General features: G+C 49.2%; 1 protein-coding gene and 1 pseudogene across 11 annotated transcripts in view; both read left to right on the top strand.

Moving 5' to 3' along the window:
* Mtss1 (MTSS I-BAR domain containing 1) overlaps nucleotides 1–26,588 on the top strand; it is a 138,550-nt gene that overhangs the window by 62,846 nt on the left and 49,116 nt on the right. For 3 of the 11 annotated variants that reach the window (XM_052161624.1, XM_052161620.1, XM_052161616.1), the window contains exon 1: nucleotides 6,989–7,118. The exons of 6 other annotated variants lie outside the window; for them this stretch is intronic. The gene's annotated coding sequence lies outside the window, so the exon portion shown is untranslated. Of the gene's footprint in view, nucleotides 1–6,987; nucleotides 7,119–26,588 lie in introns of those variants that run through there. 2 more of the 11 variants (XM_052161621.1, XM_052161618.1) reach the window with 2 other exon arrangements.
* On the top strand, nucleotides 1,674–1,788 carry LOC127668280 (uncharacterized; annotated as a pseudogene).

Raw genomic sequence — 26,588 nt, 5'->3', positions numbered from 1 at the left:
TCACTAAGCCAGAAACTCAAATTTAGCACAGGCTGGGAGAGGCGAGTGGGAGGCTGAGTTTAACGACAGCCCAACAACTTCCTTTTCGGTTGGAGTCTGTGCTATTGTGGGGGAAGGCTTGGCTGAGGCACTGCTTTGAATTTGTTTTTACTCGGTCTGAGGGTGTGTGTGTGTGTGTGTGTGTGTGTATGTAGACTGTGTACACGTATATCTGCTTATCTACATACCTACCTTTCTCAATACCCAAATAAATGTGTATTATACCATGTGTCAGGGATTCCCTGTCCCTTCTCTCTTGGGTTTAAACGCTGCCTTTTCTGGGCTCCTGTCTCTGTGACCCAGCTCATGCTAGGTCTGTCGGATGATGGTGTGTGCTGAAACCTAACTCTAGGCTGCACGGGGTGCCGTTCCCCCACAGCTGAACTCAGAGCCCGAGAAGGCCTTCCGTGTATATGCTTATTGTCTTGAAGCCCAAAGGCATTTTGGGGGACTGCTGTATGACACCCTCCAGCTGCCATGATTTGGGGGTGGTGCCTTGGAGTGTGTGCAGACGGAGCCCAACAGAAACCTTCCCTGGTACTCAGGCTCTTTGGAGTCCATGGAAAATGAATCACGAGGTCACTTTCAGACAGAGGACAGGAAGGGGGTTGCTTACAGTTGGAGTAGGCATGTCTTTATTCCTGACTAGTTTGTTCTGTGTGGCCCCTTCATTCCATTATGTTCAGGACAGCTCTCCTGGCCTGACGTTGGCTTCGTTGCTCGTCACACTGATAACCATTCCTTTCGGTAATGTCTTACGTTGCCCAAATTGGAATGGAGCAGCCTAGGGAGAGAAAGTGAACCAGGAGGAAGGGAGGCTGCAGACAGGAAACCTACCCGAGACTCTGTCCTCCCAAGTTTCCTGTGGAATTGAACCAGTAGAGCTGCCGCAGTTGAAATAGATGCTCTGCTTGCCTGTAGAAACCTGATTGTAGCCACGAGTCCTTTTACAGCACGTGTACACAGCAGTGGGACCACCCTTCTTGGAAGCATTTTTTTGGTGGCTGTAACTGATGACAGGTCAGTGTCTAGCTTCGAAAGCCTCAAAGGTTCACAGTCTTTGAAAGTGTCCAATGGAAATGAAGGGGTCATTGTGTCGTGAAGGCCTCTGAAGTTGAGAAATTGTGCTAATTTGTACTTTGTTCCCTCCACAGATGCTTCAAGCACTTTGTTACACCCCCCACCCCCCCACCCCCACCCCCCATCCCCCCACTCCCCACCCCCCCCCACTCCCCCTAGGGCCAGGAGGAGACACGCTACACTGAGTAGGGGAGGCTTTGCTGAACTCTGCCAGATCTCAGAGACAGCTGCAGTCCAGGGTAGTCCATGACCTCTGGTTTGGTGTTGGTAGTGGAGATCTGTTAGTTGTTATCTCGCGTGTACTCACTAAGATACCAGCTTCGTAGGGAGGAACCGCGTGCTTTGTGGGAGTTTCCAGGCACGGCCTAGAAGGCTCTCAATCAATTAGCATCTATCTTCCAGTGGAAAAGGCCCCACAGACTAAACAAATGAAGACATATCATTAATACATTTTAATGCTGGTTTTACACTGACATGGCTATACTGGGCATGGAATGGATTTGGTGAAGTATATCGCTAAAACAACATTTTCCTTTTTAAAAATATTAAGTTAAAGCTTTGTACCCTGGCAGTATTGTAGCCACTGAGGTTTACCTGAGGCGTGATTATTGCTAATTGAAGAAATATTAAGTTAATATAATAGGATGGTTAATCTTTTGTTATTGAACAAAGTGGTTTTCGTATATTTTGATCATACTTTACCCCTCTCCAACCCCACCTCCTCCCCAGATCCTTTCCTGTTCTATTTTATTTTATTTATTTATTTATTTATTTTAAGGCAAGCTCTTAGTGTGTGGCTCTAGTTTGCCTAGAACTTACTATGTAGAACAGGCTAGCCCCAGACTCACTGGAATTCACCTGCCATTGCGCCCTGAGTTCTCTGATTAAAGGTTTGCTCTTCCATACCCAGACTGAAAAGTGCTTTTAGTGTTTTTTTTTTGTTTTTTCCCCCTTTTTTCTGCACACGACTAGCAACTAGTGTAGTTGCCAACGCCAACCTTGTGTTTCTACGAGACACTGTTAATGCATAGAAGGCATTTCTGCAGGAGCTATGCAGCTGGGAGAAAGGTTCACTGAATCTTCTCTACTTATGAAAGAGTTAACGGTGTGTGACTAGGAGGAGGGAAAGAGGTGAATCTAGGCAGAAAATGTCACCTGGGGGTAGGTGGCCTGCGGAGTAGGTTTTGAAGCAGGGGGAGCGAATGAATCCCCTTGAAGGACAGAGAAAGGGATAGCACTGGATGGGTGGGTGCTGGCTGGCTTCTGTGTTTCTGATGGAGTCTGGGAGTTTGTAGGAGGGTTACACAAAGCCTTCTCATGGGAACTAGGTGGTGGCTCTGGTGTCACACAGGCCGCTAGGTTCCCCACCAGGCCTTGCTCCCGTCCTGACTTAGGAATCCTTTTTGAGGAAGGGGCTGCCTTCCTGCGGATCTTCAGATGCAATGTGTGACCAGCAGGAACTCTAGTTGCTGAGATGGCTGTTTTTCCTCCCAGACCGCTTATCTATTATCTGCTTGTGGTTTGGGGGGAAGGGCCTTCTGCATTCTGGAATGGCCCACTGCCTTTATTTAGATGACAAGACTCTAGGGAAATGCTTTAAATATAACACATTCCCAGTTATAGAAATCTATGCCCAAACGTGGCCACACGGACCGTATTTGGTGGCTGGAGGGAGGGAGGGAGGGAAGGCTGCCGCTGTCTCTGAAAGTCAAAGAAGCGCTCTCTGAGTGAGCGGGGCCACACGGAGCCTGTTCTCTAGACCTCCACATGTGAGCACTGTCAGTTTGCTCTGGCGTATTATCAGCTGAAGCCAGATGTCTTTTAGAAAAAGGCTGTTCCTAGCCGAGGCCTCCACGCTGACATCCTAGGAGCTGGCCTTTCTTAGGTCATAATTGTAGAAAGTGCTCTATTCTGCATCTGTGAATTGCCTGTATGGGTGAGAGGCATGGAAGTGGTCCAGTGACTGAGTGTAAGTCAGGTAGATTTGATTCACAAACAGCAGAAGCCAACACTTCCTGAACAGTCTCTGCTTGACTCTGCTGGGCACTGTTCTAAGCGCCTGAGCTCTGTTAACTCATTTAGGCTCCGAGACAGTCCTGTGATGGTGGTGGTGGTGGTGGTGGTGGTGGTAATGATGTGATGATGGTGATGGTTGATCATAGTCAGCAGCTAAGTGGAAGAGTTGAAGTGTGAATCCAGGCTTATGCAGCGTTAACTGGAATCCTTATTAGCTCTGGAGAACTCATTGGCCCTTGGGGCTAATCTTGCTTCAGGGCCATGCCTCCATTTTGAGCCTCCGTCTCATTCACCACTAAAGGGGCACCAAGCCCTGCCCTGCTGGACACAGGGAAGTGTGGTGCGTGCATGCGTGCGTGTGCGTGTGTGCGTGTGTGTAAGCTGGAAAAACTTCAGACTTTGGTTTGCAGATGTCAGGGGAGGGAGGGAGGGCCGGGGGAGGCATGGCTGCCAGGGCTAGTATATCAGGATAAGTAACTGACTCACTCAAGGTGGCAGAAGGTACCTGGTCTAAAGAAAGCCCATGAGCCTGGCTTAAGGGAGGTACTGGCACAAAGAGGACAGACTACAAAGAAAACCTACCTTCCATCTTCCCTTACGTCCTCCCTGCTCACGATAGGCAAAGTGGTGTCTGTCTGTCTGTCTGCCTATCTGTCTGTGGCCTGTGTATATGTTTGTCTGTATTTATATCTGTAGCTGCAGACAGACCACTCAACTCATTCTGAAGTGCAAGCAGGCCTCGGAACTCCCTGTTTGTTCTAGACACTGAATTCGGTGGTTTGGACCCTTTAACCTGGGCTGTTTGTATACGTTTCCACTGTGTCTACAGCAGAGCCGTGTGTCAAATATGTCGGATAGATCTCTTCCTGTTTCCCTAGTCAGATGTTTTCTTAGAAAATTGGTGTAAGGGGTTCTTACAAGCACAGCAGATGGTTTTAAGTCCTTGTATGCGTTCAGAAATCAGGAATGGGTGGCTTAAATCTCTGCATCCTCTTGGAAATTGTCTACTGGGTACTTATTGATTAAAACAGGGCCTCACAGCGTAGCACTAGGCTGCCTGGAATTTGCTACATCCAGGCTAGCCTCAAAATCACATAGATCTGCCTATCAATGGACCCATTCGATTTCTTTCTTTTTAAGTGTATTATTTGTGTGTGTGTGTGTGTGTGTGTGTGTGTGTGTGTGTGTGTGAGCATACGTGCCACAATGTGTGTCTGTGGATCAGTGGACAAAAAAAAATTGTAGAGTTAGTTTTCTCTTTTCTACCTTTAGTTCTTGGGTTCAAACTTGGGTCACCAGTTCACACATCAAGCACCTTTTCCTGATGAGCCACGCCCCACTAGCCCTGTCTACTGATTTGTTCCTAGTTAGTCCATAGCTTTCAGACATCAGAGTTTGGCCCTGGAGGCTCATTTTGTGGCTTGGTGTTCACCCATTAAAATTAAGGTCCCATCTGCCCCCCACCCCCACCTGCTGTTCAAAGGACCTGAGGTCGGTAAATATTTAGACATTGATTTGCTCTTGATGCAAAATAGTAATCTTCAGTGTAATTTCCCTTTTCCCTTTCACTTAATGAAAAAGATTAATTATGTTTCTATGATGCTAAATTAAGATCTGGGAACATGAGAGTCAGACGGTGCAGACTGGGGACGTGAAGGTCAGATGGTCCAGAGCTTCAAACCTGTTGGGATCCAATGGTCTAGAGTCTCTAGTGGAATGAAGGCAGTGTGAGCAAATTAGCTGGATCTTGTTTCTCAGTAAGCTAGCTTTCTGCTGGGGGGGGGGGGGCGGGGGGGGCGGAGGGCCCCCCCCACTCCCTACCACCCCCTCCTCTCTATCTGCCAGCTGATTTCAGGGGCTTTGGGGGGCACCTAGCCCTCTCATCTGAGGCCAAGATGAAAGAAGACCCAGATAAGGTTGCCAGGGAAACGAAAATGCTACAGGATCCCATGCTGTTCACGCAGTTAAATGTGGTTTGAGGTTTGGGCAGCCTTTTTAATGCAAATGTTGGGACAGGAAAATGAGCTGTGCTCCTGCGCCAGGTCTGAAGGAAATGGCCGTGGGCTTAATGCAGTGCCCTCCGCAGGCCTCCGGTGAGATATTCTGCCCTCCCCACATATGTGGCAGAGCCCCCTGATGGAAGGGAAGGGTGAGCTTCCTCTTGGGTTGCTTGGAGGTGGACCGGAGAGTATCTGTCTGCCTTCCACTCCATGCTCATCCCAGAAACATTGCTTCCATAGCACTGGAGACTGAGCCCAGGGCTTCACGCACGCACGCACACGCGGCAGGCAGGCTGTACCCCAGGCCCCCACTTTCTCCCTTTGAAACATGACCTTGCTAAGTTGCCTTGAACTTGCTCTGAGCCCAGGTTGGCCATGAGCTTGCTTCTCCTCTTGCCTCGGCCTTTCCAGAGGCTGAAATTATAAGCCTGCACCACTGGGTCTAGCTGTACTTGTCAATTATAACCTTTTCTCTGATTTCAAAGTTAGACAGATTCATCATTACAAATTCCCAAGACACAAGACAATTACTCTTGTGTTGTTTTTAAAAAAAACAAAAAACAGTTCACTTTCCTGTAGTTTCACTCTCTGGAAGTACCAGCCACAACTTGGATTTTTTCCCTGTATTTATATACAAACACATACAAGTTAGCTGCGTGAGTTTGTACTATTTTAAGAATATTGATAGCCACCCACCCGGACCCTACAGTTAAGGGTGAAATTGTAGTTTTTATGTTTTGGGGTTTTTTTTCTTTTTCTTTTTTCTTTTTTTTGAAACATGGCTCTGTGAAACTTGGCCAGGCTGGCCTTGAACTCACAGCCTTCTTGTCTCAGCCTCTGGAGAGGAGCAGTTTTAAATGACTGTGCTGTGGGTAGTTTTCTGTCGCTGCGGAAACCTTGGCTTGTGTGGATGTGATGATTGCCCGGCCGTTTACCCACTCGTGGCTGTTGCTTCTTTCTAGGGTACAGTGTTATCTCCGATGGAAGCTTCCCTGTGACCTGTTTGCATCCCTTAGCTCCTGACAGAAGGAATTCCTCAGGTGGCAATAAAGTAGGAGACACAGCACTTTAAGGACTGTGGCTCCCTAAGGTTGGTTTTTCCCAGGAAAGGTCTGGCCAGGAACCCTCCTACCAAGTGTGGGGGCGGTGTCTCGTTAACACTAGGTGTTAAGCATTTTTTTCCCACTCTGCCATTTTTTATAACTCAAAGATACGTTCTCCCTCCCCCAACCCCCGTAGAGAAGACTGGAAAGAGCAGCTTACGGTGGTTGAAGAGCTACATGTAGGATGTATAAATCTGTTAAATATCTTTAGTCCTTAAAGTGGATGCTATGCTCCCATTTCCCAGATGCAGACACAGAGGCTTTGAGGAAGCAAAGTCATGACTGACTGTTTTCACGTGCTTTTTAAAGAACACCCAAGACCCCAGTGTTAGAGCTAAGGCTTGGAGGATTACTAGTTTAAGGGCAGCCTTGGCTATATGTCGCCTTTCCTCAAACAAACAAATCAGGATAGAAATGAGGCCATCTTAAGTGATGTACGGGTTCAAATGGTTGGGGCCAGAGAGTTTGTCACCAGCCGGCGGCTTAAGCCTTTGAAGGTTGATTGGTTGGACTGAAGGTGCGCTTTTGGGAAGAAGATGGGAATTCCAACCAAACTGGGCTGTCTGGCTCCTCTGTTGAAAAAGATAGCTTCTCTTCATGGAAGAGCATCTGCTCCTTTAGACCTGGGTGTGTCTTCTTAATGCCTCTCAGCTTTTGTAATCAGAAATGTACCAGGAAATGAAAGTTGTGTCTGTGGAACGTGCGGGAGGAGCACAGCCCAGAAGCGCCTGGTGCTGGGCTAGCCTTCCTCCTGACCTGCTCAGCCCCATCACATCCATACAGCCATTCATTCTGTACCTGCCCCAGTTCAACACGAGAGGCTGCCAGTCTGGAGTGGTTTTTCCTCTTACCTCTCTGACTTGTTTATTGAAAACTGAAGGTAAAGATTTTATCTTCCTGCTGGATTTAGTCCTCAGTTTTCTGTGTGTCCTAAGAAAGAATCCACCCTTTGGATTTCCTTACCAAGGAGCAGGTATTTTTGCCGGCTTAGACTGATGGATGCTAAATTCTCTCTGCTTGTCTCCCTTCTTTTTTGCCTTTACTTTGGTCTCTCTGGGTTCCTTGGCAAAACTGGAGTTCATTCAACTTTGGGGGAGAAAAAAATGCACTAAGGATACAGATTGGTTTTTGGAGGCCATTTGAGCCAAATAAGTTACTTGACTAAAGGATTCATTTTTGCTACATCATCAATCTATCTAAAAAAAAAAAAATCCATCCATCCATCCATCCATCCAGGCCTAGCAACGTGCAGAAAGCTTGGATAATGAATGTGTCAAGCCTGGTGTGACCCTGGCAGGGACAGAGTAACAAGGTACATACCTTTCAGACAGGGACCCCCTCCCATGGCTAATTGTGGGTGGGCATAAGGCTTGTTTGTGTAATAAAGTGTGCAATTTCACATTCCTCCAAGGAATGTCCACCCTGTTAGCATCAGTGACTCCATGAGAATTATCAATAGTGTGAGTCCAGGAGGTAAAGGTGTGACTAATGACTCAGCAAAATGGTAAACACTGAGACCTTCAAGACAGCCTTTAAGGCTGTGGGAAAGAGCTCTAAATACACGATATATATATATATATATATATATATATATATATTCATATTCTCAACTATGCAAAATGACTTCCTGTCTATTGAATGGTTTCCATGTTTGAAGACCTGGGCTGTGTACTTTCTATACATTTTTATCAACAAAAGAATTGGGGATCTTGGGACTTGAGAGGGCTGTGGTGATTTCAGTAGTGTTTGTTCTATCTCAGTCCTTCAGTCCTGCCTTAGTACCATGTTGCTCTCTGGTGGACAAACCTACTGCTTCCCAGAAGGCTTACAGCTGGGGAGGTAGGAGGGGGGTGAATTGCTTTGAATTGCTCTCCTGGGGCTACAAACCAAAGTAACTGCCCCTGTCCCAGAGGTCTACTGGAGGCACAAAGGGGCTGCGATTTTCTGTCCCCAGCCTCTGCTAGGTCTGCTCCCACAGGTGAATTCCAGTGCCTGCTGGTCACCTCAGCTTGTTTGAGTGCTTGATCTGCCTTGGGTGATTATGTCGTATGAAACATGGCATAAACTGGTAAGAGGCGTTGAGTGTGAAGTGATGTTTTCTGAAAGCTCAATTACATGGTTCATAGAGCCTTGAAAACAACATGTTCTAAAGAGCCAGTTGCTTTAGGTGTGGCGGAGGCTTGGTATCAACAGCTGGGGAGCTGGTGGATCACCACCTGGAGAGATCCTCCCAGAAATTGGCCTTGTTGGGGTGTGGTTTCACCCAGAGAGTTCACAGAGCTCAAGTCGGAAGATCCAAATTCAAGAGAAAGGTTATGCACTCCAGTTTACACAGCTTCGAGATGAGTGGTTGTGCTAAGGTAAATAAATGGTTAAAGATGTTTTAAGTTCAGGTAAATTGTTTAAGGTGCACAGATAACATTTGGAGTCCTTCTTGGTTTGGGTTTCAAATAATCACACAGCCGAGGTGGTTTTCTGTTGAGCTAGAAGTGAGCGTAAACCAGTGTACACAGATGGACTTCAAAACCTCAAACCCAAAACAAAACAACCACTATTCAGGCTAAGATGGTTCAGCTGTTGAGAGCACTGACTGCTCTTGCGAAGGATTCTGGTAATTTCCAGCACTTGCATAGAGGCTAACCATCAGTCATCTGTAACCGGACCCAGGGGACCTGACACCCCCTTCTGGCCTATGCAGGTACTGCATTCATGCTGCGTACAGGCATGCACGCACATCTAGCCAGGGCACCTGTGGGTGAGACCACACATTCATCAGGTGTCCGTGTGAGCAAGGAGACCGGAAGTCAGTCTTTGGTAGTCTTCTTCAGGAGTTGTGCACCTGCTGTTTGGAGACAGTTCTCTTAGACCTGGGTTCTCTTATACCAGGCCAGCTAAGCTGACCAGCCAGGGACCCTCCTGGTAGTGCTTGGCTGCACAGTCACACACTGCTGTGCCTGACTCACAAAAACGTGCATGTTGAGATGTTGAGGATGTAACTTGGGTCCTCAGTTTGCAAGCACTTTGAATTATCTCCCCAGGAGAGGAAGCGCCCTTTTATGTAGTTACATCCCCAGTAAATGCCAGCCGGTAGTCATTGCTTTGTTATATTGGTCCCTTACATTGTTTATCATAGACACCATTAGATGTTTTCATTTTGGGGTCAAGAAACAGCAAAAGTAAACAAGTCAATCAATCAATCAATCAATCAATCCACCAAGTCAGTGGTAGGGCTCAGACATTAAAGGTGCTAGCTAGCCACCAAGACTCTGATGGGCCTCAGTTAAGTTACTGAGACACAAAAGAGGAGAGAACAGACTATGTCCAGATGTTTTCTGACCTTTCGTACATGTATGTACTCACATGTGCATGCACACACAAAATACATTAGGTTAGATCTCCAAGATCCAAGTGCACGAATAGACACTAAGATACGTACAGTGTACACAAAAGGAATGTAAGCAAATTGATAGTGGACAGTATTTGACGGCTTATGTTCCTAGAGCCCTTCCCAGGAGCCTGTTGACACTGATCTCAAAGCAGGTGTTTGAGACCTGCCTTGCCAGTACCCTTTAAACCTAGCTCCTTAGTATTTACACATTTGAAATATAGAAGGGCTTTATGCGTGCGTGCGTGCGTGCGTGTGTGTGTGTGTGTGTGTGTGTGTGTGTGTGTATAAAAACGTATAATAAATACTTGAGAGTTTACCCTTTTGTTCAATTCAAATTAACTTCCTGGTTAATTAAAATATTTTACCTCCTGGGGACTGCATACTGTGCATTTCTAAAATGACATTTCCCATTTGTTTACATTGTAACATTAGACTGGTAATGACTAGTGATAAGGAGAAGATGCCTGCCTTCCCTGCTTGTATTGTAGTTCCTGGTGGCCTCTGAGTCCCAGCCCCCTCCGGTGGCATGACCTCTGACAGGGATGGGCGCTCCTCTGAGGACCCTCAGGTTATTAACTGGGCTGAATGGAAATGCTCCATTGGCTTCTTGCTTGGATGGTGGTAATGAGCTCTGGGGCCAGGAACTATGAGGGAAGCCGGAGTCTGCCGATCCCTGCCCAGCCTCTCCATGCCCCATCTCTTGGCCCTTGGGCCTGAGGGTGTGGCTCTCTGCTGTGGAGGGAGATTGGGAAACAGATGCCTCTTCCTGTTTCAGATGTGACTTTTCTTTTTCCAAGCCTTTTTTTTTTTTTTTAAATGGTTGGGGATTCCTTTGAAGCTCCACTCAGCATTATGCATTCAGAGGTAGGGTGTGGGTGACATTTGTGCTTGGCTCTTCTAAGCATTTGCCTTCCTTGGTAGAAGAAAGGGTTCCTCGAGATCCAAGTAGCAAGGCCACAACCCGAAGCCTTTTGTCATCAACCGATTGAGATGTTCTTGGTTCGCTCTGTTGTGGGCAGTGACTACCAAACATATAATGAGTCATTCGAGTCATGAGTCACCAAGTATTAGACTCCCCTCTCCAGCTTAAAGGACCCCGTCAGCGAAGTCCTGCTGTTCTGGTCTGAGAAAACATGGAGGCTGCAGAACCTTACGCAGCGGGAGAGACCCCTGCCTGTACCGTTTCACAGTGTGGTTATGGAGTGCTCTCCCGGTCCCCTGTTCGCAGCCCGACTATGTCTGCCTCCCTCAGTCTCCTCTGGTGAGTGCACCTTCAAGAACGTGTGTCCTCAGGCTCAGCCTGTTACTCTCATGTTCCCATAGCATCTCCCACGTCGGGGTTTATAGTCCACACGGAAGGCAAAGATGGCAATGAAGTGTGTGTTCATGCAACTGTGGGCAAGGCAGGCCGCTAGTCCTGGACAGCCGATCTCTCCCGTATGGAAGAGACCCCACAGAACTGTGCAGTCCTGGCTGAGACTCCAGGGTGCCATTAATCTTGTCCCTTCTAGGGTGTGGAGGGAGGTGGCTGGCCGGCCACCTGTTTCCCTTGGCAGCTGGGTCAAGGCCAAGGCTTTGCCAGTGATCCATGCCCCGCCTCGCCCGCCCACCTGCATTTCTGCAAGGGTTCACTGTTCTGGTGACAGATGCCAGGCCACTGCCAGCTGGTCCCCCGGTGCCGGGCTTCCTTCCTTCCTTCCTTCCTTCCTCCTCCTCCTCCTCCTCCTCCTCCTCCTCCTCCTCCTCCTCCTCCTCCTCCTCCTCCTCCTCAGGGTTCATGTCACCCCCACGCTGGTCAGCTTTCTCCCTGACTCCTCCCTCCACGTGGAAAGTGACTCTGCGTGTTCTCTAAGGCCACTGCTGAAGTGTCCCTCCATCCCACCCATTTCCCTTTGAACATGTGAGTTCTTTGAAAGTACTGCCGTGGCCTGACCTCTGTTTTGAAGTGGAGGATGCCTCTGAGGAAGAGCGTCCAGTACAGCTGGCCTCAGCCCATTGCTTCTTCTCTTCCCTAGGCAGGGGCAAGGTTTCCTGGTATTCAAACTCCCAGGGTGGTTGGGACGCTAATCACCAACACGGAGGCTGAGAGAGATGGCAGGTTGAGAGTTAATTCTGCTGTTTCCATGGAGGCAGAGGAAGTCCCTGCTTAGTTCCTGTTGCCCTCTTACATTCTAAATCATATACCCCTGAAAGGCAAAGGTGGTGCCACCCAGACAATCAGTTGCTGTTGGCATCTGCTCAAGGCAAGTGCTGACTTTTAAGTGCTGAGATTTAAGGCCATTGTGCAAGGCTGTGGTAAGGACGAGAACCCATTCTCCAGCCCTGACCAGCTGCAGTGGGCCTTCAGGTGTCTTCTCAAGTTTGTAAAGGAACTTTAAGATGGTGTCTGTGGCGGCAAGAGAGTCAGGAGCTGAAGGCCACCCTCCCTGACATAGTTCCTTTGAGGTCAGCCCCGCTGAGACTCTGCCTGGGCAGCTGGCTCTGTCCTCAGTGGAGTCATGAGGCCCACAATGCCCATAGCTAAGGCACAGCCAGGCTTGCGGGCAAAGAAGGCCTCATTTGTTACAGTTGCCAGAAAGCTCCCGTTGTGGTCTCTGTGCCTTGAAAACGTTTGTGGATAAATTCCTTCCACTACTCACTGTCATTTTATTTTCCTAGTATGTAGATAATCAAAACATGTCTAGGAAAGATTGCTCAGCTGTTCAGAGTGTGAGCTGTACTTTTAGAGGATCTGAGTTCTCACTTTGCTCACAGGTCCTCACAGTGGCAGTTCAGAACCACCGGCAACTATAGTGTCTAGAATCTGATACCCTCTTCTGATCTCCTCAGAGACCGTATGCACATGGTGTGCATATTTATACCCAGGTGCATGCATGCATGCGCACACATACACACACATACACACACACACACACACACACACACACACACACACACACACGGAATTTTCTTTTTTTTCTTTTTCTTTTTCTTTTTTTTTTTTTGCCTGGAGCCTGAGTTGGGTTGTAAGCTGCTTTTTCTGCCATTGCATTTTGAAATCCCTGGACTCTCCCAGATGCTCGGTGTCTGTCGCAGGCCCAGGAGGGACTTCTGAGAGAAGGATAGTCCTTCTCTCTGTTTTGCTTAGCAGCCAGTTAGCTAGCATGTTAGCAGCAACCTATTGAAATTAGAAGTCAGGGATCCATAAAATAAGATGACTCAATGGAAAAGCTGAAGAGAGGTATCAGACAGCGACAACGGAGGACACTCTGCTGGCTTTCACAGTGACCTGGAATAAGGCCCGAGCTGGCCTTAGCCTCCGGACACTCGGCGTGGCAGTGGGGAGATAACCATTCTAACTAGAATAGATGTCTACTGTCATGGCTTCTACTGTCTTGGGCGAGGTGTGGAACTGGCCAATTCAGGTACATGGCTGTGCTTCCTTAAGCACCAAGACCCCCCTATACACACATGCATTTATATACAATATATAGCCAACTTGGTGCCAAAGAAATCCCAAGTCTGTAAAAGGCACGTGACCATTCCCACGACTCTATAGCCAAATATGGAAGTGGCACCCGAAATGCAGGTCGCAGCAGCAGGCTGTGCGTGCCCGGTTCTCTGCAAAGGTTTATCTTCCCAGCCTGTCCCCAGGTTCCTCCTTATTCTTCTGCTTCCTTTTCTCTCACATGACGCCCTTTTGTCTTCTTAGGCACAAAGTGTTTACTTATGGGAGAAAGGGAGAGGAAGGAGCCGGTGTTCCGAGGAGGGTCAGTAAGGGGATTCACGCCCCTTGATGCACCAGGCTGAGGGGGAGGCGTTGAGCTTTGACCCCCATAAAAATCACAGCAGGAGAGGCAAGGATGGCGAGCCAGAGGGGGCAAAACAAGCCGTTCACTGGGAATCTTTAAAATCAGCTCTTCTCATTTTGAAGTCAGAACATGGAACAATTTCTCCGACTTTTATGTGCATGGAAATTTCATGAGATTTTGTCAGATTCAGAGCCAGAAAGCCTTAGGTAGGGCCCCAGATGGTGTGACTCTGTCTCTTGAATTCTGAGGGTCACAATTTTTTAGTTTAGTTATTTTTTTTTCCCCGCCAAGGTGAGTTTTGTTTGTTTGTTTGTTTGTTTGTGTGTTTGTTTGTTTTTCGAGACAGGGTTTCTCTGTGTAGCCCTGGCTGTCCTCTGGAACTCACTCTGTAGACCAGGCTGGCCTCGAACTCAGAGACTGCCTGCCTCTGCCTCCCTAGTGCTGGGATTACAGGCATGGCCACCACTGCCTGGCTCTCTGCCAAGGGTTTTGTCCTTGTTGTTTGTTTCCATTTTTAAAAGACAAAAGGAGGAAAAAGATGTCCATCCAGAAACTTGAAGGGCTGCTGCTGCTTCAGTCATAAAACTCAGCCCACAGAACACCAGTGAGTCAGTGGTGACAGACGAAGCTCTCATCATTTTGTATATCTGTGTGGTGGGGTTTTCGAGGACAGAGAAAGGAGGCGCTGAGAAAGGGGAGGGTTAGTACTTCTCTCTCATTTTGTGTGAGGTTGGATTTCTTCTTTCTTACTGGAGCCTTCCTGCAGACAGACATGCATCGCTTGTCATGCTGATGGATTTTCACTATCAAGGGTAAACTTGGGTCTGGACCACAGCCTGCAGTGTGAATGAGATGCTTGCATCCATTACCTTCAGAAGCCGGCTCCACCCACTCCGTCAGTATAGACCTCCCTAGACCTGTTGGAGAGTCCCTTCTACAGCCGCCTTCAGACATTTTAACAGCACTGACTCAAAATCAGCCGACACTATTTTAGACACCATTTGTTGTGACATATTTTTGCCTACTGAAGTGAACTGAATTTTCCTTTCTAGAAACAGGAATTAAAGCCAAGTCCTGGACCAACTTGGGTGGCAAAACCATTCCAGGCTGTTCAAGGTCCAGAAAAAGGGTTTGATTATGAAGAGGTGGGGAGCGGGGTTTACTTTTCTTAGGTTACTTAAAAAGATAAAATCTGAATGCTGTTATTGTTGGGGGTGGGGTGGGGTGGGGAGCAGGGTCTCTAGATGAGGCTGGTTTTGAACTCCCTGTGTAGTATGGGGAGGGTAGCTTTGAACTTCTGATCCTCCTGCCTCCGTCTCCTAAGCACTGGGATTATAGATGTGCACTTCTATTTCTGGTTTCATGCCTGGCTCTGCAGGGCTCGAGAATGAACCCACAGCCCCTTGTAAGTTGGTCAAGCTGTATCCGCAGCATCCTGGATGTTGTTGTTAAGGTCCCAACGATACAGGAACTAACAGGTCAGCAACATAAGCAGCTTTCTCTTCATAGTTTCCATCTGTGCTTGGTGGAGTACATGGGAGATGAACTGGAGTTTCTGAAAGGTTTTGACCATCAACAAGAATACGAGAACACTAGTGACCAAGTCTAGAGAAACCATCCGGTAGAAGAAATCTACAGTTTTGAGGGACTCAGACTCTAGAGATAGCCAGTTGGTAGCAAAATTTTGCATTTTACTGAAAGTCCCCTGGGGGTGTCCCTGAGTGTGTCTTCTCTCCCAGGAGTTATAGAGGCCGATATTGCCAGGTCTTCTGTGAGGATGGAGGGATTCAGATGTCCTCCTTTTGTAAATGAAGCTGTTAAACTGGGGGGGAGGGGAGACTTGCTGGTAGTTAACGTATGTGTCATTAAAAGGCAGGATCGAAGCACTGGAGAGGCAGCTCAGCTGTCCTGGTAGAGGACCTGGTTCTGTTCCCAGCACGTGTAATTTCACCTCCAGGATCCAATGCCCTCTGTCCTTTGAGGATATCAGACATACACTCTGTGCACATACATACTCATAGGCATATACAAACGCATAAAATACATAAACAAATCTTAAAAAAAAAAACCAGGAGATTTGCTTATGGCCTTTTCCCTTGATCTGGTTGTTTTTATTAAAAGCAAACAACCCCAAACCACAACCACACCACATTCCCGGACTCCGTCCTGATGTCCCATTAGCTGCAGCTGGTGCTCTGGCCTCATGGCTGGGCCCTGGAGGGAGCCAGGCTCGCCACCGCCACCTCTTGAGGGCCCGATGAGACAAGGTCCCTGGGGGAAAATGGCTCTAATCGTGCCTGGATGGGCGCTGGAGGCCGGGGGCTTTCCTGACAAGAACTTGGCCAGTGGCTCTGGTGTAAGGAGAAGCCAAGAAAGACATCTTGGTCCCACTCAGCGTGGGAGGAGGTGCAGGGTGGAGCTAGTTGACCACAGCTTGAGGTCAGGTGTGCACTGGGGCTCTCATCCAAGTCCGAGAACATTAAAGGAACAGTAAGGTCAGCGGAAGGGAGACGCCGGGCCAGCAGGGCCTGATCTGGCCGGGGCACCGGTACTGGGGCTTCTGCACGCCTGGCTGGGTACGTGCCCTTCAGGTCTCGCAGAGCCCTGTTGCGAAAGCAGCTTGTGTGTTTGCTGATTCTGGAGAGGAGAGGACATTTTGTGTCAGTGGAGAGACAGTCCGGTCAAGGGAGTAACCTTTGGTCTTAGCTGCCCTCGGGGACACCAAGCCTGCCTGGAATCTAGGTCCAGAAGACCTTGCCTGGACCACCGCCCCACCCCCACCCCACCCCACCCCGGCAGCTCACTCGCCTTTGACTTCAGTTCAGAATGCATGTGCATGCACGTGTATTTTTTAAGCAAGGGTGTACGGACCTTGGAGCGTGGGCTGAGACGCTGGCGCGTCCGCTGACGAAATGTTTACACTCTTCCCTTAGTCATTATTGTTTCTTCTTACCCAACTGTACCTTTGGCTCCAGGCCTGAGTTAGGAGCTTAACTTCAGTGCCTCCGCTTGATTCACGGAACACGGTGGTGGGCAGCTGAACATTACAACACACCACGCGACTGTTCTAGAACACCAGAGCCAAAGGTTCCCCGGATTGTGAAAGAAATGAGAGGTGGGAATTGGCACTTGGGTCCTGGCTTCCGAGTACTGGCAGCCATGTCCCCTGCACTGCCCTTTCCTATTGGATCTCCGAGTGCTGAGTGTGTGTCGCCTCATGTCCTACACCTTGTAGCCAGGGACTACAGAGGCCGGGGCCACCTGACTACCTGGGTCACATGGCAAGTCCACAGCGTGTTTGGGCCCAGAGCGTTCCAAAGCCTGTGTTCTTGGTACAGCACCAGTTCCATTTCAAGTGCCCGGGTCTGTTAAGACTCCACAAGGTGGTGGTCTGGAGCAGCTTTCTTGCCTTGCTGGAGACCCTGTTTCTCTGACATCATTGTTATACACCCAGCCTTTCCTTCCTTAGAGTCCCTGTGAGGAGAAGATGGAGGAGGCCGACACCCTCTCTTCCTTCTCTGCCCTTCTTTCTCCCACAGGAATTCCAGTTCTTTCCCTGTTTCTGCTCCAACACCACCTCAGTTTAGTCCCCACGTGGTTGACAGCTGGAGGAATAGCCCAGGCCCAAAGTCATCTCTTGGTGACCTTGCTGACAGATGGCTTCTCAAGAGGACAGTGGTCCTCATTTAACTCCACCGCCTCAGGTCAGTTAGATTGGAGTCTGCAGGGTCCACAACCCTTTTGAAACGAGGGCTTATACAGGTCACTTCTGACAGTGACCTCTCTGGGGAGGTGCAAGGTGTCCCCCCCACCCCCCCACCCCGACCCCCCACCCCGACCCCCCACACATGCCCCATTATTATTTCTGGGACAATTATCAATGTGTGTGAGAGGTCTGGAATCTTTTGAAAAAAGGGCTCTTATTCCAGGCTACAGATGAAGGGAGCCTCAGGCAGAACTGAGTGAGCAGGGCCGGGTGCACGTAGCTGGGCCTTCCCACGTCTGTCTGTCCTTACTGACTCCTGAAGGGTGAGTCGGCAGCCCCTGGGCTGCAGGCTCTGCTTAAGGCTGTGGAATGCATGCACTGTGCATTTAAAAGATCACAGCTCTAGCGGCGAGGTGATTTCATGTGGGGAGACTCCCCTCTCGCTCCGCTCCTTGGAGTTCAAGGTGGGCTTTGCTCGTGGTGTCCTTGGGAACATAACAGCTGGCTTTCTAGTCGGGTATGGACAGAGCCAGGGACTACTGTGTGTTGACTACTGCCCAGTCAGCCTCTCACAGGCCCGGGAGCCACTTATTCGAGGGCGCTCACATGCCTCCCCCATTGGTGGCTTGGATAGGAGACATCTGCTAAAGCCAGTCACAGTCAGTAGTCACGTCTTAGGCGGCAGTCTCAGGTATCCATAGAGCGCAACACGGCTCTGTAATTTCATAGCTGTGAGCTGTAAATGACTTAATCTTGAGTCACGGTTCCATTTATGTGTAATGGATATCACACCGATACTTACTCACACAGTCCTCTGAAGAGTGGCAAGGATGACCAAGCACACAGCACTGCAGCTCGGCTCTAACCAAGCACACAGCACTCCGGCTCGGCTCTGGCATTTGAGTGCTCCCCTCAGGATGTGTATAGAAAAGCGTCGTTAGCTGAGTAGTCACTGTGTGGGCATTAGGGTCTGCTTACACAAAATAAGGTGGCTATGGTGTCTCTAGGAAGCAACATTTTATGCCACCACCAAATTATCACCCCGAGGCTGAAGACTGTGTATGTAAGCTCACATTATTAGCTTATTTCCTTCCTTACCTACAACCCTCTTGATGAATAAAACAAGAACCCCCTTCCTACTCTCACCAAGACACATAGAAGGCACAAAAAAGCACTGAACTATATACTTTATTCATATATACATACATACATCCATACGATAAAGTTTAATTTGCAAATTAGGCACAATAAGCGTTCAACTACTATTAATGAAATAGGACAATTGTCACATAATACACTGCATTAAAACTCTCACAGCTTTCTTTCCCTCCCACCCACTGTCCCGGTTCTGCAGCGCTCTGGGGCCACTGTCAGCCTCGGTAACTGAAGCCACTCCTAAGGGAAGAACTGCTGCTCGCTGTTGATAACTTAAGATTCTGCGAGACAAGTGTCTGTCGGGTCCAGAATAAGGACCTGGTAAGGAATAGCAAGACAGTTGCCAGTACCAAACGGGCGTGAAGTCGTATCTGCCCGGCCTCGGCCTCTCCTCTCAGGCTTACTCAGGGAGTGGTTAGCAGCCGCCCCCGTATAAGATGGTGGTAAGGGTAAGTGAGATTTCACACGGTGCCTCTGGCGGAGTGTGGCCCATCGCATAGCCTTGATGATTTGCAGCTGCTAAGACTGAACTGATAAAATGGCTGTGCTGCTGATACTGGGTAAATGCTATCTATCATCCATGACGCTGCTGGCTCGTGGATGATACCCCCAAAGCCTTCTCATTCAGGACAGTGGGCCTGAAAGTGAACATGCCGTACCCTAGTCTCTACAGGTTCTGCTGTAATTTCCTTCCTTTTCTCAGAGTGCCTGTCACAATGGCTTGGGATGGGAGGGGGTGAGGGGGCCTATGGGGGCCTGAGGTGGGCTATGGGAGCCTGAGGGGACCTGTGAGGGCCTATGGAGGCCTATGGGGGCAGAGGCTGTTGCTAGAGTTTTGACATCTACATGTAAACCCTTGGGAGCAAGAGACAAGCCTTCTTACTAATAAGGCCAGAAATGCCATCTGGGGCTAGGAAGGCCTCCCGCTGCTGGTGTATATCATCATATTTAGCATCCTGTGGCGGTGGCTTAATTGGCAGAGATAATTTGTGCTGTGTCCTAGTGACTGTGAGGGGGGAGTAAGAAGTCCAGGGGTGGTAGACATCCTGAAAATCAGGTCTCCCAGAGACAGGACGCACCACCCCCACTGCAGGATCCCAGCTTCCCAGCCCTTTGGTAGCCTGTTCTCTCTTTCCCTGGCCTCTTCTCTGTCATTCTCCCAGGAAGCATCAGTAGCTCTTTCTCTGGCTTGAGGGCTTGTTGGGCTCCCAGAGGCCTGTGGTAGTTCAGACACCTCACACTGGCGCCAGGGCCTCTCACCTCTAACCTCTAACTTCTGCTTCTGCTCTTGAGCCGCCTTACTCAGTAACCCTAAGGGTATAATAACCCCAACTCCAGTAAGCTACTGATCTCAACTCGAGGGCATCCCTGCCTGCCCCACTCTAGTATTCTCAGCTGAGTCCCTGGGGCCACGTTACCTCTTCCTCCTTGCCATGTGGCTCTCTGTTACAGAGTCGGAGTCTGACAGTCCCGATTTGAGCCCTGTCCCTTCTGCTTGTACTGTATGCAGCAGAGATGAGCTTTGCAGTGTTATGGGAACAGGTGCCTAAGCAGGCACTCTGCTAGTGTCTCAGTCCGACCTGCATCCGTCTTCACAGCCAACCCTCATGCCTTAAGTGCTGTGTCGCTGAGCTGCTTTAAACAGCGTGCTATGATTCTACATCTTGAGGTAGCATCGGGCTCTGGAGATACCTGCGTTGGAGCCTCATGTCCAGTGTCAGGGAAAAACAAGATGGCTTCTCATTCCCCTTTGATCACGGGAGGGAGCCTCTGCAGACCCCGGAAAGGTTTCTGCATGCACCTTGGCACAGGATGCTTCTTAGTAAATGAGATGGCACTGTGCAAAGGACTCCCCCCAAATGAAGCAATATCGCGCCATATCTCTCCAGCCCTCCTCATATGCAGGCTGTGCTGGCCAGGATCAAACTACTGGCTCAGGAGTCACAGCGCCCTGCTGCCTAGCGAGACCTTGGTTTGAGCTGGGTCAACGTGTCTCAGCCTGGGACTGTCACCATGGAGACGTGGTCTTTCTGCCTTGCCGTCTCGTCTGCTGCTGTAGAGGCTAGGCTGACACCCAGAGGGTGAGGCGCACAGCCAGGAGTCCCTGCACAGGCTTTGCACCGCTTCTGATGGGTCCTTTTCTGGGCCTTGCCATTCCAGCCAGCAAGAGATTACCCTGACACCTCCCACCGGCAAGCGGAATGCCTCCTACCAAGCTGCCCATTCGCGGAGTATTGCCAGAACCCCACTCCATGTCTGACTTCCTGCTTTACACAGGGCAGCCTCCACCCCTAAAGAATGGGACCATTCTTTAGCTCAACGTTCTGGTAGAATCTTATCAGTGCCCACTAGTATGCCCACAGAACATCCTAACAAGAACTCATGAGACTTGGAATGGTTTGGTGTAGTGAGAAATAATTCTAATCTTGAATGACCCCTAAAGCTAGGGCTGGCGAGATGGTTCAGGAGTTAGAGGTTCTTGCCAGGCCAAATGATCTGAGTTCCATTCCCGAAACCCATGTGATATGAAAGGCAAACGCCTACTTCCTAAGTTGTTCTGATTGTCTCTACCCCGCCAACCCTCACCCCACCGCCCCCATATAAAATTAAGACTCCCATACCTGCCCTGTCTCTTCATTAATTTTCATTATCATCACCCTTTGCATCAACCTTTGCACGGAGCTTGGTTATGTGACCTGGCCCGGGCACATTCCCATTTTGAATTACAACCTCCCTTTTGTTATTTTTCTGCAGACTCTGGTTTCCTTCTGCGTACAGTAGATGCTCAACACACTTCAGCCGAAGTCATAGACTACTTTGGCATTTGATCGGCTCTAGAGTCGTCTAGGGTGTGAGGGAGGGGGTGTATTGAGAGCTATCATGAAAACAGCTCTGTTGACTTGCAGGACATCCCCCAGCTCCAGGCTGCCGGCTGTTGACCTTTCCTCATATAAGGAGGAGGAGCTGGAGAGGGTGATTGGATCCCCGCTGAAATTCCAGCTTCTCCCTCCCGTGTCTCTCCACCCAGCTTATGTGATTCCGGACAGCTGGTGGTGTGGCCTTGGGAAGTACTGGAATATATAGAATATGGAAGGTTAATAGAGATGGGGTGCAGCTATAGGGAAGAACTGGAGTGGGTGAGACTTTCTGTTAGTACAGCTGTTTGGGGGTGACCTTCACTCCTGTAAGCCACCTCGCATCTGTGCTTTGTGCGGAAGCTCAATAAACGTGACTCCCCAGTTGGACTTGTACTTTGTTTTTTGGTGGTGGTGGTGGTCTGTAAGGCAAAAGGCATTAGTCCATATCTCACCAGAGAAGGGTTTCCCCCCACAACAGGAGGCAAGGAGCTGTTCCCTGGATGCTAATTCTGATTTTCTGGGTGGAAACATGGCTGTGTGAAGAAAGGCGAGGATGCAATTTCAAAGACAGACACACCGCTCTCTGACTTTGCCCTGGGTCTGTTTCCAAGGAAATGGAGGTAGCCTGAGGCGTATGAAGAGAGTGCAGTCGTGCTCAGGGCTGGGGCATCAGGCCTCCTCCACAGCAGCCCTCAGAGCTGCAGGGTTTGTGCAGGGCTGACTTAGCCGGTCTTTTCTGTCAGGTACTAGACGATTTGGGGTACGGTGGGGATAGGGTAGAGTTGCCATTCTAGCTTATGGTCCATACCATTTGGACTTTGTCAAAAAAAGTTATCCCATGTCAAAGAACCGCAAGTCAGTCCTCAGAAACCTTGTCTAGAGCTTTATAATCTTTACGCTCTCACTTGTACAGTTTCCCCAGACTATAATGTCCCCTTTCAAGAGTAAGCTGGTGTCTTCAAAGCGTAGGTGAGAATGGTTCATGGACAGCTCTGCGCTGACATATATGCACCTGTGCCCGAGATCAGGCACTCCTTCCTCGTAATACACAGAGTAGGTTTGCGTGTCCACTTGACAGACGAGCCCGCTGAGGCTCAGAAGGGGCTGGTGTTTGCCAGCATTGTGAGGCTATCGAGAGGTGGTCCGTTGGCTGCTAGACTAGGGTGTGGGCTCTTTGCACGACGTCTTTTCCCTCTCTCCTTTGAGGTTCCGAAGCCCAGTGCTCTGCCTAGAAAGCCATTTCCCTGAAAAGGATAGAGTGACATTTTTAGATCAGAAATCCAAGCACTTGGGGCCTGACAGACTCAGGGCCATGTGTTGTTACAATTGCCAAAGTCTGTCTGTCACTGGGAAAATGCAGGCGCAGAGAGAGGAACACTTATCTGTGAAGTAGCTACGGCCGTGTCAGTCAGGAGGTTTTTCAAGTACTTGCCAGACTTCCGCCATTTGAATGTGGAGGTGACGAACTGTTTTGTAGAGAGACCTGATTCGTTCCCGTCCGTACGCTCCGTGCTAGGCAAGTCAGTTTCCCATTCCCAGAGCTTTCTGATTGCTCCCCATTAATCTGAACAGACATTTATGACAGTGCCGTCTGTGCGGCTGGCACAGTTTGGGGGGATATTTGACTTTCCTCTTGGCCCCTGAGATGCTGCCAACTCAAGCAGCCTCTTCCAGATGTTTGCATCTGTGTGTGGGGTCCCTGTGGAGGTTATATGGGCCTCCAGGGGCAGGCTTGGCTTTCTCTTGCCCTCCAGAAACCACATCGCCTAAAATACCATTCCATTCCCAAGGTCTCTCCTGAGTCAACCCTTGTGCTGTCTCTCTGTCTCTCTGTCTCTCTCTGTCTCTCTCTCTCTGTCTCTCTCTCTCTCTGATTTATTTATTATGTGTATAGTATTCTGCCTGCATGTATACCTGCAGGCCAAAAGAGGGCATCAAATCTCATAGATAGTTGTAGTTGCTGGGAATTGAACTCAGGATCTCTGGAAGAGCAGCCAGTGCTCTTAACTTCCGAGCCTTCTCTCCAGCCCCCTCCCCCCACATCTCTCTCCCTCTTTTTTTTTTTATTTGGATTTGGTTTTTTCAAGACAGGGTTTCTCTGTATAGCCTTGGCTGTCCTGGAACTCACTCTGTAGACCAGGCTGGCCTTGAACTCAGAAATCCGTCTGCCTCTGCCTCCCAAGTGCTGGGATTACAGGCGTGCGCCACCACCGTCCGGCCTCCCCCCATCTCTTAATCGCTGTCATTTTGCTGGGGTCCAGCCCTCTTCAGATCACCTACTTTCTCTTTATCTAATCCATGCCTTCCCAGACTTTTCCTTTCTCAGCCTGGCATGGGCATTCTCTGGGAAGCCCATTCCCTTCTCAAAACCCCTGCGTTCTTCCCCCTCTGAACTCTGTTAGGTTTAGAGCACTCTTCCAGCAGAGGGCGAATAGTGTGTGTGCCTCCTCCGCGCCCACTCTAGTCCGTTTGTTGAGAGCAGGGAGTGTCTATTTATTTTGCTTTATACAAATCCTGCGTGGTGACAGTGACAGGCCTCCTTGAGTGTGTGCAGGAGTAAATACATGTGCAGATACACTCCGGGTTTCGGTGGGCAGAGCCAGCTCCTGTCAGTCTGCCCACAGGAAACAACAGCCCATTCCCTCAACGCACAGGCAGGCTGTAGGCGACCCTTTCCATTTGCACCCAGAGGTGCAAGATGGCCGTGTTTTCGGGAGCAATTTGAATATTAGGTGCTTTGTTTTTGTTTGTTTTTAAGCCAGATGTGAGTGCGTGACTCCCATGAGTTTCAGATGAGAGGTTTTAGGGGGACAATCAAGCACAAAACTCTCTTAGGAAATCAGACTTCTTTATGTTTACTAAACGGAAAATGTGGCATTTTCCAGTCCCGGCAGCCTTCCCATGCGGCTGCTTGCAAAGGTGATTGATCAGGACATCCGTGGGAAACATCTGGGAAGTAGGGCAGGTTTAATATGTGTGCGGGGATGTGAGCACACGCTGTTGCATTGCATGGGGTCTTTGTAAGAAGATGAACGTTTGTGGGGTTCCCATGACAACAAATAAGGTTGGAGGGAAGCATTTGCAGCAGGATGAGCAGATTTTGAGACAGTAAGGGGACACTTACGTTATTATTACAGTCCTTCAGAGGGTTTTGAATAATCTAATTGTGGAGATTAGCTATCACTTGAGTGCTTCATCTAAGCCTTCTAGAAGGACTGGCATAGACCAATGGCCTTGAACTGCTCTCACTCCTGGGTAGAGGAGGGGTCTCAGCCCCTGACCTTCCCATAGGCCTCTCTGTTTTCTCTATATTGAGGGCTGTTGTCTTTTGAAAGGGGGGGGAAAGAAAGGAAAATAACTAAACTAAAGTGATCTGGGCGTGGTAGTCCTTGCCCAGTAATCCCATCACTGTGGAAGTTGAGTCAAGAAGACGGCAGCAGAGTCAAGACCAGCCTTGGCTGCGTGGAAGCCTCTGCCTCAACAAAACAAATATAATTATGAACACACAGATACAGACACAGACACACACACACACACATACACACACACCAAGTGTACAACAGAGCTTTGCTAGACATAATGAGGATGATTACTACAGTCATGCCAACTAACCTATCCAACGTCTCCCGTAGCTACATGTGCGTGTGTGTGTGTGTGTGTGTGTGTGTGTGTGAGTGAGGGCTCCGAGGTTGGCTCATAGCGAGCCAAGGAGGGTAGTCTTAGCTGAGAGAGGAGAGCCAGTGCCTGCTAACACGTTCCCTGAGACAACGAGATGGGTGCAGGCCCGACGCCCACTGTTCAGATGTGCTCGAGACTCTTTGACTCCTCCGAGGATAGTCAGGACTTTCCGTAGAAAGTTGACCAGAACAGTCCCAAAGAGGTGATTGACTTGACACTGCCACTCCCACCAGGCCTGGCTTTGGGGCTTATAAAGGCCTTTTCCCCAAAGCTGTGCTTCCCCTTTGAGAGGCGGGGGAGCCTCTTCTACCTTTGCTTACGTGAGACCCTGGCCAGGGTTCGTCAAGTTGTCTTCATGATGTCTCAGATGAGACCTCAGGCATTAAATATTTAATTGAATTGTTTCACTGAGAGGATATTGTGACTCAGGTGGAAACTAATCACCTGCCTTTTTCTCCAGCACTTAAGTAGATAGATCCTGCTTAAACATGTAAAGGTCAGGGTCTCAGGGATGGTGGATGGTGTGTGGGTTTGGGTAGAGAGTGGGAAGGATTTGCTGGTAGAGGGCTTCCAGAGAATAGGGACCCTATCCTTCTACCCCACATGCCCTCCAGAGTCTTGATTCCCCAGAAAGAACACGAGAAGGCTGGACCTTGAACCACTCGGTGCCTTAGGCCATTCTGGCTATGATTCCTTGATCTGCAAAGCTCAGGGGAGCAGTGGAATTCCAGGACTCTGCTTTCATTTATGTATGTTTGAACTCCAAGGCTTTATATATTCCACTTTAAATTTTTATCTTCCATCCAGGAAGAACCAAAGGTGTTTTGAAATTCTGGATCTTTCCTCGGCCTGATAGTGCTGTTAACAGCAGAGCCCTCCTCACCAGCCCCTGATTTCCTCAGAGGCACTTGGGGAGTCTTCTTGGTGGGTTTTTTTTTTTGTTGTTGTTGTTGTTGTTGTTTTTAAAGATTTATTTGTTTTTAAAGATTTATTTATTTAATGTATGTGAGTTCACTTGCTGTCCTCAGACACACCAGAAGAGGGCATCTGATCCCATTGCAGATGGTTGTGAGCCACCATGTGGTTGCTGGGAATTGAACTCAGGACCTTTGGAAAAGCAGTCGATATTCTTAACCACGGAGCCATCGCTCCAGCCCCTGGGGAGTCTTCTCAATTTCTCTGGGCAGGATATAGATTGAGACTGTTAGCTTTTTAGGTGACTGGCCCGTGCTCCTCTCAGAACCTCTGGGTCTGTGTCCCTGGAGGGCAGAATTGCGACCAGGAAGCCTCTGTGGAGTTCCTGTGGGTCACATACTGGGAACAGTCACTGTGCATCCCCCGTGTGCCGTGGCTTTTCTCGGGATCTTTGGGATTTAGTCCATTGCCCTCTTCAAGTTCCTCAGGTTTTTAGAGGGGAGCACCTTCTGTTCATCAGAGACAACAGGGCCCATCTTGGGGGTAGAGGGCCGCCATCCCTGCGCGACTTTGCATCTGTTGGAGGTGAGGAATAGAGGATAGAGTGGAGCAGGGGAAGGAAAGGACAAGCCCAAAGCTTATGTCCCCTCAGGGGCAAGTGTCTGCCAAGATGACAGACTATCAGCATGTATGTGACTCATCCTGGACCAGATGCATGTTTCCTGTGACTTGTTGCAGCCAGGCCATGTGACCCCGGGATCCTCCATTCTGGAAGTAGGAACCGGTGCCCTGTGGTCCAACAGGCAAGCAATTTCCAGAGCTGCCAAACAGCAAACAAGTCTGAAAAGACAAGCCGAGT

The sequence above is a fragment of the Apodemus sylvaticus genome, chromosome 17, assembly GCF_947179515.1.
Source record: "Apodemus sylvaticus chromosome 17, mApoSyl1.1, whole genome shotgun sequence".
In the NCBI taxonomy this organism is placed as follows: Eukaryota; Metazoa; Chordata; class Mammalia; order Rodentia; family Muridae; genus Apodemus; species Apodemus sylvaticus.
Note: the sequence above shows the minus strand (reverse complement) of the source record. Positions and strands in the feature narration are given on the sequence as shown.